Raw genomic sequence first — 9,860 nt, 5'->3', positions numbered from 1 at the left:
ATGGGCCATCTCAAATGAATAACCAAAGGCTGAATTCTTATATTCCTTCATATTGCTCCCCATGAGATCAGAAGGCAGACAAGCTATTTTGTCTATTCTAATTCCATATGTAGTACCCACCTGTAAATATGTTACATAAATGGGGGGGGGGTGTTGATGTAAAATAAAATGCTGAATTCATGATTATAAAGTAAAGTGACTTCACTGACATGCCCATGCAATTTTACATGACAGCAGTATGAAAACAGTTTGCCACTGCCTTCTTCTGGAATTTTGTTTTTAACTACAACCCTTGATAGTCTCTCACCCAAGTACCACCAGTTTAGGTTTTGACAGCAGCCAAGTTCAGGGATGTACTGCCACCTATTGTGACAAATTCCTGTATAGAACATGGTCTTCAGCCAGTTTCCAGCTGTAAAAATTCATCCCCAAAGATCACTGGCAATGTAATGGGGGTAGGGGATGGAGAGTAACACACAACTACTGAATGTGTGTTCATTGTGCTCGACTCTCCTATTCATGTGGTTGACAATGGCCTAAGTGAGTTATACTGTAGCTGATAATTCCTATGGCATCCTCCTGTAAGTCTTATTTCCAAGTAAGAGTACATAGTTTTAAATAATCAATCTTTGTTTGCAACCATCTGGCAGGACAATAGAAGCAAACACCTGGTTCTTTAAATAGCTTTGGAATAGACTGATCTCCTTCATTGCAGAGTACCTTTGTGGAAGAGATCCAAAAGAAGTTGGTTACTTTGAAGAGTAAGTATTTAATGGTTAAGAAAATGAAGATGGAAAGGAATGGTAGATGAAGTTGTGTGCTGACTTGGAATAACATTTATATATATGCAAGAGCCAGTTTGGTCTAGTGGTTAAGGCAATGGGCTAGAAACCAGGAGACTATGAGTTCTACTATGAGTTCTAGTCCTGCCTGAGGCAAAAGCTACTTCTGTACATTAGAGAAACATGTTTTTATGATTTTTTCTTTATTTTTCTTTCTCCTTTTTGTTATTGGCAAGTTGCATATAATAAAAGATGGATAGATGGATGGATGGATGGATGGATGGATTCATGCAAATTATCCCATTTAGATCCAGGCTTTGTACCTGTTGTTAAGCATAAGAACTATGCTACAAAATATAAACATAGTGATCTGTTTGAATTCTATGTTCATTTTCAGAGATATCTTACAAGTCACTTCATTGTCCAAACATTTTGCAGATAGTAACTGCAGAGGCAACCATTTTAGCATTCCAATATGGAAAGCTCTCCAAATTTGGAGTCTTTCCAAGACCAAACACATTTTTTGTTCAGGCTTTCCAGCTCTAGAATATTGTAATGTTCTGTTGGATTATTATTATGTCATGTTTCTGCACTTTAAATTTAAATTTTGGTACTTGTTTTATTTTATATCTATTCTTGTGGCATATAGATAGGTGTAGATGTAGATATAGATATAGATATAGATATAGAGATGAGATAGATATAGATACACACACACACACACACACACTAACACAGACATGAGGGAATCACCCTTCTTGAGAAGAACAGGAGAGCCATTTTCAGATCTAGGATACAGTCTTAAGAACTCTTTCCAGGGAAGAAGGCTTGCTGAACTGAGCAGGATGGTTAGGACTGGGTTGTCTGTATGTCATTCGATGAAACAGAAGGTCTTTAATAATTCCCTTGCTTGGATTTTTAAAAGTGTCTTCTAGGTATAGCATGCTTTATATTAGCCAGGTGGAAAGCTGCCGTATTGTAAAAATAGTCTGGTAGATCAAATTAGGCAGCATTTAGCCTCTGGAGACTTGCTTCCTACCCATCAGCCAATCCTAGCATTATAGGGATGGAGAGCTGGTGCTGAATAAAAACACAGTCAATCTGAAATGCCAGGGTTGGAAAACCAGCTACTGAACCCTGGGGATTTGGAGAAGTTGTGGAGAAGTATAAAAAGATGCTACAGCACATTATTGAAGGAGAAGGTGATAATTGTAGTTCCTGGCTTGTTTTAAAGCATTCTCATCTGAATAGCTGTTAATGTTCTGTTTCTTGTGCAGCCTGTATATCACAGAGACTTAGGCTTTTGTTATGTCAGGTGCTTTAATATCCTGGAAGTGTAGAAGCCAAGGTAGAAGTTCATACTCTATCAGCTCTTGAGAAGCTCTACCTGCATTTGTGCTTTTAATAGTGCTAAACCGTTTGTTTAAGAAATCCCTTGGTTACTGAAATCTCTGAAATCTCTGTTTTTGGAAAAAATACTCCAGTAGCAGTTAAATAATAGGGAGGATAGGTTCATACTGAGATAGTGCAGAGACTCCCTGAGCTGATTCAGGAGCCCAGCCTGGAGGTCTAAGAATGGCTTGAACAACAACACTGTGTAAGTAGATGAAAAACTAAAATGTTACAATTTTAAATGCTTTTTCCCAAGCTTGACCATAAGAGAATGCAGCTCTGTTTTTCCAAATCATTCTCAAATTGAGTGAACTTGGCCATTTTAAAGTTTTCTATTTAATCCTAAAGTGAATCAAGTAGTTTTCACACATTCCTAAAGGACATAGCATATTATCATCAAGCAGAGGACAGAAAACAGTTTTCACTAATAGATAATTGGTTGTGTGTGTGGCAGTCACTACACTTAAACTCTAGTTACCTACACCAATAGCTATGACTATAGCAAATTCATTCATTGCAAGTTCCTCCCAGGTCCTATAAGCATGAAACTGGATGATGCTTAGAATTTGGTTCCTGTATGTGCTAGCTGATGTTGGCACTGCACCATAAATAATAAAATGTGGCTTTCTAGCATACTTGTAGCCCTTCATAACCTGATTTCAGAGCATGATCCAGCTGCTGCTGAGGACACAGCTCTGACTGTATTTGGAGCACTGTCCTACTAATTTTCTTGCCAAGCAAGTATTGGTTAAAGGTAGTGCCCACATAAAAATGCGGCCCTTATAATATATCATGACATCTTCTGATTGCATTCTCATAATTTAATGGGAGAGATGGTGATTAAAAACTGCAAACATAAGGTTGATATAAAATGCTTGGAAAACAAATTAACAATCTGTCAAAGAAGGAGGAGGCAGTATGTAGTAGTGAGGTGCCACATTTATCATTTTTCAATTATTTCTATGACAAACGTTTGCAATTTAAAAGGAAAATCCTTTTATTGACAGTTACCCAAAGAAAATGCAAAAGGTGTCCTGCATTAAAATTGGCCCTTTTCCCTCCCCTTAAGCTACTTTGTTTTCTATAGAATTCAGTGGCCAAGTTGTTCAACTGTTTAATGAAGTCACACAATCCAGTACTATCACAAGGTTTCGGTCTGAGAGCTGCTGCTTTCTTTTCCATACTAGGCTTTCATGGATTGACTTCAACAGCAATTGCTCTCTTCTGTCAGATCCAATGAGTGGCTGGCTTTTGGGGTTGAGTTGCAAATTGTCCTGCCATTGAAATAAACATAGACCCTACATATCAGTGCACTTCAATTGCACTCAATGCAGTTGCATACTTAGAATAAATTTAATAAGGAGGTGCCCTTTATGACAGCCACTTTTCAAAACTGAACAGTGACACTAGTGCACCGAGCCACTTTTATCTTGCTTATAGCTGTGCATTTCTTGCACTGTCCCAAATAGACTTTGTCTTCTTGTTCTTGGTTTGTGTGTTTTCCTGGTTTTGTTGATTAACTCCCTTTCCTTTTCTCTCCCCAGTCCAATGAAAAGAAATAATGTAAAGGGGCTCAAGACTCGGTCTATCCCATAATAACTCTCTGAAAACTGAGCAGAACTGAACCAAATTTGGTGTAAGGGGAGAAGGTGACAAAGAGGAGATTGGGTTTGGAAACTTGAAGGATCTGGCTTTACCCATGTGCTCCTGAGGAGAGGCAATTGGGCAGTGTCTTGGGATGTTGTCAACTCCTCCATTCTAAGCCTCTCTCTCAGGGTGGGGCTGCTATTAAAGGACTGGAAAGAATTCCAGAAGCCATACCCTGTGCATTTTACCTACTGAGTTTATTTTTTTCCCAACCCAACAGAATGCAGAAAAGAAATTATATAAAGAGACTTGGGACTCAGTCTACCTGTCCGTCCAGTAAAGGAATAACAGAACAGATCTCCTGGTGTGACAGGAGAATCTGAAAAAGAAAGATTGACTTTGAAAATGTGCTGGATTTGACCAGGGGTTGTAGAGAAAAAAAATCCAGGGGGGAAAAGTCCTATCATGAATCCTTTGGGAGAAGCAGATGAACAGGAACTGGGAATACTGCTGCCTGCTTCATTCTGAGACACCCCACTCTTGGTCATGAGAACCAGAACAAAGCATATGGAGCCTATGCAGTGCTTCTCAGTGTGAAAGTTGGGGGGACCAAAGGGAAGAGCAGAAATATACACATAGTGGCAACATGTATGCAAATACTCTGACTGGGAGAATATGTGATGGTTGCCTTATTCCAAAAAGAACACAGACTCACTAGCCAGGGCTAAGGATTTCTGGTTTATTAGGAATAGAATGCATACACGAAGAAAGACGGGAATGAGCACATGGTGTGTGAGGTAGCCAGTAAATACCTGCGGTGCAGACCTGATCCCTCCCCACCCCCCATTGTCCCAAAGTCTTGCCCGACGGTGAACCTGGAGTCTCGATGGGTGATCAGGGGGATTAGCGCTGATTACCTCTGTCCTCTTCCTGTGTCCGGAGCAGGTGTGTCCCCCGTGGTAATGCAGAGATGTCAGGGAGATAGGATGATGGCTTCCCGGGTCAGGGCAAAGGTATGGCTCCTTTGTCCTTTATCTGTATTGTCTTTCAGTGCTTATGGGATTAGCACTGATTCTTCACTCCCCTCTCCCCTTCACCAGAAAGGCATGTTCCCCATTGTGACGTATGTATACATCACAACGGGGGACATGACATACTGCCTCCCCCCAAAAAACTTCAAGGTGCTGGTTTGGAAGGACTAGCGTGTGACTAGCCGTTGTGCTGAGACATCCCGGGCATGCACCCACTCAGGGTGGGGGAAATGTCTCCAGCGGAGCAGGTACTGAAGGGTGCCCCGTAGCCTTCGGGAATCTAGGACCTCCTTTATTTCAAAGTGCTGCTGCCCATCGATCATGATGGGAGGAGGTGGGGGGGTTTCGTTGTGCCACTTTGAGGAGGTAACCAGTTTCAGTAAGGCACAATGGAACACCGGGTGTATGCGTTTCAAGTTGTCTGGCAATTCTAACTTAAAAGTTACCGGGTTGATTATTCCCACTATTGGAAAAGGGCCAATGAACTTGGGGGCTAACTTCTTTGAGGGCTGCGGAGACTTAATGAATTTAGTGGAGAGGTAGACCTTATCTCCCACTTTGAAGTCTGGCTGCGCAGCCCTGTGGTTGTCCACATACCGCTTGTAGGTTGCTTGGGCTTTGGAGAGAGCCAGCTGAATGATTGGCCAAACATTGGCTAGCTGAGCAGCCCAGTCATCTGGGGAACAAGGCGGGGTAGCTGGCTGTGGCAACTCCGGGATCGGGACGAAGTCTCGTCCATAGACTACCCGGAAGGGGGTGTGGCCCGTGCTCTAGTGCACTGCATTGTTGTATGCCACCTCACCAAAGGGGAGTAGGTCTACCCAATTATCTTGCTGGTAGCTTATGAAGGAGCGCAAAAATTGCTCCAGGGTGGAGTTAAGGATTTCCATAGAGCCGCCCGTGTGGGGGTGCCAAGCAGTGGACAATGCCTGCTTGGTGCCAATCAACTTCAAAAATGCTTTCCAGACTTGTGAAGTAAATTGTGTACCCCTATCTGTGACCAAGCAGGAGGGGGTACCGTGTAATTTGTAAATGTGATTTAAAAAGAGGCGTGCCAGCTGTTGAGTGGAGGGGATGGAGGCGCATGGAATAAAATGTGCCTGTTTCGAAAAGTAGTCCTTAACCACCCAGATGACCATTTTCCGCTGGCTGGGTGGCAAGTCTACGATGAAATCCATCGAGATTTCCTCCCAAGGGCGGGAGGGGCTTGCCACCGGCTGCAATAGTCCCTGGGGCTTCCCCACTTTTCGCTTGGCCATAGCACATGTAGGGCAAGCAGCGACATATTCTTTTACATCCCTCCTAAGTGTAGGCCACCAGAATTGTCGCCTTACCAGATGTAACGTTTTTACAAAGCCAAAGTGCCCTGCTGTTTTGTCATCGTGAGAATGGCTCAGAACCTCTGCTCGCAATTGCTCCGGCACGTACAAGCTATTTTGTTTCCGGGCCAAATCATTTACAAAAGAAACATTGTGTTTATTGGATTGCAACCATGTATCCGTTTTTAAGGCTTGTACGAACTGCTGTTGCAATTGCGATGAAATTGACATGCGTCTCCCTCCCCTTGCGGGCGGTTGTGCCGGAGTATGCTGCGTTCCAGTTTGGCTGCGTGTGACAGCTTGGCAACCCAGCTGTGTGTCGGTCCACACAGTACCTATAATGTCTGATGCCTGACTGGCATCCTGGGGCCACCTAGAGAGAGTGTCAGCTAAGAAGTTCTTTCTTCCCAGTATGAACTTCAGCTGAAAATTAAAGCGGCTGAAAAATTGAGCCCAGTGAACCTGCTTGGGGCTGAGGCATTTCAGGGTACTGAGCGCTTCCAGGTTTTTGTGGTCCGTCCAGACCTCAAAGGGGCAAGTGGCCCCTTCCAGGAGGTGTCGCCATGCCTCTAAGGCAGCTTTGATGGCAAAAGCCTCTTTCTCCCATACATGCCATCTCCGTTCTGTTTCGGAGAACTTGTGGGAGAGGTACGCGCAGGGCTTCAGCTGATCATTTGGATCCCGCTGAAGCAAGAGCGCCCCAATTGAGAAATCGGAGGCATCTACTTGGACTACAAAGGGCTTGGTGGGGTCGGGGTGTTGTAGAACCGGTTCGGCTGTGAACAGGCTTTTGAGATGATCAAAAGCCCTTTGGCATTCAGGTGTCCAGTTAAGTAGCGCTCCCGGGTTTCGTGCCTTGCACGTGTCTCCCAAACCCTTGGTGCGGAGTAAATTAGTTAGGGGCAAAACGATTTCCGCTAGTCCCTTGATGAACCCCCTGTAAAAATTAGAAAATCCCAGAAAACTTTGTAGTTGCCTCCTAGTGCGTGGGCGCTCCCATGCCAGGATGGCCTGGACTTTCCCAGGGTCCATTTCGATGACCCTCTCAGAGATTCTGTAACCCAGATAATCTAGCTGAGATTTATGAAACTCGCACTTAGAAAGCTTGGCAAATAGCTCAGCTTTGGGGAGTTTCCTGAGCACCTGCTTAACCAAGCATTTGTGCTCCTCTTCAGTCTCAGAATATATCAATACATCGTCTAAATACACAAGGACCCCCTTGAACAAGTGTTCGTGCAAGACCTTGTTGATAAATTGCATAAATACCCCTGGTGCCCCTGCCAAACCAAATGGTAATACTTTATATTGGAATGATCCCAGTGGGCAATTGAAAGCTGTCTTCCACTCATCCCCCTCCCGTATGCATATGTGGAAATAGGCTTCTCGCAAGTTCAATTTAGAGAATATTTTCCCCTTTGCCAGATGTGCTAATATGTCTTTGATTAGGGGCAAGGGATATTTGTTTGATATGGAAACCGAATTCAATCCGCGGTAGTCCGTACAGAGTCTTAATGTCCCATCCTTTTTTTCCCTGAACAACACTGGGGCTCCAACTGGCGAGTTTGCGGGCTCGATGAAGCCTCGTGCTAAGTTCTTGTCCACAAACTCCCGCAATGCTGCCAGTTCTTCCTGGGTCATTGCGTAAATTTTTGGCTTTGGCAAGGGTGTGTTGGGGACCAGTTCTATCGCACAGTCAGTCTTTCCGTGGGATGGGAGTTTGTCTGCTTCATTCTCCCCGAACACATCTGCAAACTCAGTGTACTTGTCCGGCAAGCCTTCCAGGGCCACTGCAGCCAGATGTGTGGTTGTAGCTGCTGCCCTCCCCACCACAGCACGGGGAATTCGGTCCCCTGTAGGTGCTTGGTAGAAGCCGTCTGCAAACTTGATCATTCTGGTTTCCCAATTTATGTATGGATTCCTTTGTACTAGCCTCGGAATGCCTAAGATGATTAAAGGGTGGCCCACTGGTGCCACGACAAAGTTCAGTCTCTCCCGGTGGCTGCCTAACTGCAGCGCCACTTCTCTGGTAAATTGGGTGACCGGGCCCCCTCCCGCTGCCGAACCATCCAATTGTGTGAAGACTATGTGGTGCTGAAGTGGAAAGCAGGGGAGATTTAAATCGGCAACCACGTCTGGGTGCATTAGGCACGTAGAACAGCCTGAGTCTATTAGGGCCCAGACTTCAATTGACTTTTCCGTGGAACTTAACTTAACTTTTACATGCAGGGTGGGACAGTTGGCAGTCCCCCAGACATCGCTGCGCCCATTGTCCTCCTCCACCCACCCTCTGGCGCTTCTCAGGGCAGGTGGCTGGCGTTTCCCGCTGGCTCTTCCTGGTCATTCTCCTCTTCACTGGAGTAAGGTAGTTCTTTTGCTCCAATCTCTCCCCTGGCTGCTGGCACCTTTTTGGACCCCATGGGTGGTTTGCCCAGCGTTTTTCCTGGCCTGTCAACTACCTTTGTCTTCGGGCACGCCGCTGCTTTGTGGTCCTCTTTCCCACATCGAAGGCATTGCCCCCTGGTGAGCCGTCTCTCCTTCTCCTCTCTCCAGGGTTGGGATGTTGTCCTCACTGGTCCTGCAGCGGTTTGGGATCCCTTTACCATCGCCTCTTGTTGCGCCGCCCTCTTGGCTTATAGGAAGGTTTCCTGGGCATTTTCTGCCTTACCGGCCAGCAGTATCCACTCATGTAGAGTGCTTGGGTTGTCTCTGCATAATGCCCATCTCAGAACTTTCAAGTTCAGGCCCTCTTTGAAACGTTCAACTAGGGTAGACTGCGACCAGTCCACCACCTTTCCAGCCAGTGCTTTAAAGTTCATGGCATAATCTGCTACAGATCATTGCCCTTGGCTGATTCCCCTTAGGGATCTCTTTGCTCTCTCCTTTTCCAAGGGGTCTCTGAAGTGCAGATCTAGTGCCCAGAGGAACTCATCGAAGTTATCGATCTCTGGGGCATCTGCCTGGCATAGCTGCACATACCAGTCAGCCGCCCTTCCTTTAAGTTTGTTCACAATGGCATTAATTTTGCCCTTTTCTGAGCAGAAATATGGCCCAAATTCTTCCATGTAGTTCTTTGCGATTGTCAGGAAGAAGGATAATGTTGCTGGGTCCCCGTCGAATTTGACCCCGAAGTCTTTCACCCCCGCTCCTGGTGGGCTACAAACCACATCTGGTCGTCTGGGCGTACCTCGGGCTGCTGGGGTTCTCTGGTCTCAGTGTGGGGATTCCCCAAGCCGGACTCCGGGCGGTGTTGCCTCCGTTTCATGCCGACTGCAGCCTCTTCCCAGCGGTCACATCTCCAGGGTGGGAGGGGGGGGAGATGACCTCCTGGCAGACTCCGCGAGGTGAACTCTGCTCGGCACTGCCACAGCCTCCTGCCATCTCCTTCCTCTCCCCGGCTGTCGCATCTCAGGGGTGGGGGTGGGGGTGATGAACTTCTGGTACCTGGTTCCACCTCACCCCTTCCTTGGGATTCCCACACCACCGACCATCTCAGGAGCAGCTGTTCAATTGACTCCAGCCTCGCCTCCATTATCCTCAGCCGCACAGCTGTCTGGGAGCCTTCCTCGGTTCGTCCGATCTGGTGCCTTCCCTCGGCTCCTGCGATCGTCGAGGACAGCAGGTCCCGCGGCTTCTTAGACGCCCTGAGCGTCCCTGGCAGGTATCCCAGCATCTTGTCCAGGGTGACCCACTCACCCTGAGACTCTCTGGTGGCTTCAGGCATCCTGCTCCTTCCGGCCTCCTCCTCCTCC

Source organism: Candoia aspera, chromosome 1 (genome assembly GCF_035149785.1).
Source record: "Candoia aspera isolate rCanAsp1 chromosome 1, rCanAsp1.hap2, whole genome shotgun sequence".
Lineage (NCBI taxonomy): Eukaryota > Metazoa > Chordata > Lepidosauria > Squamata > Boidae > Candoia > Candoia aspera.
Note: the sequence above shows the minus strand (reverse complement) of the source record.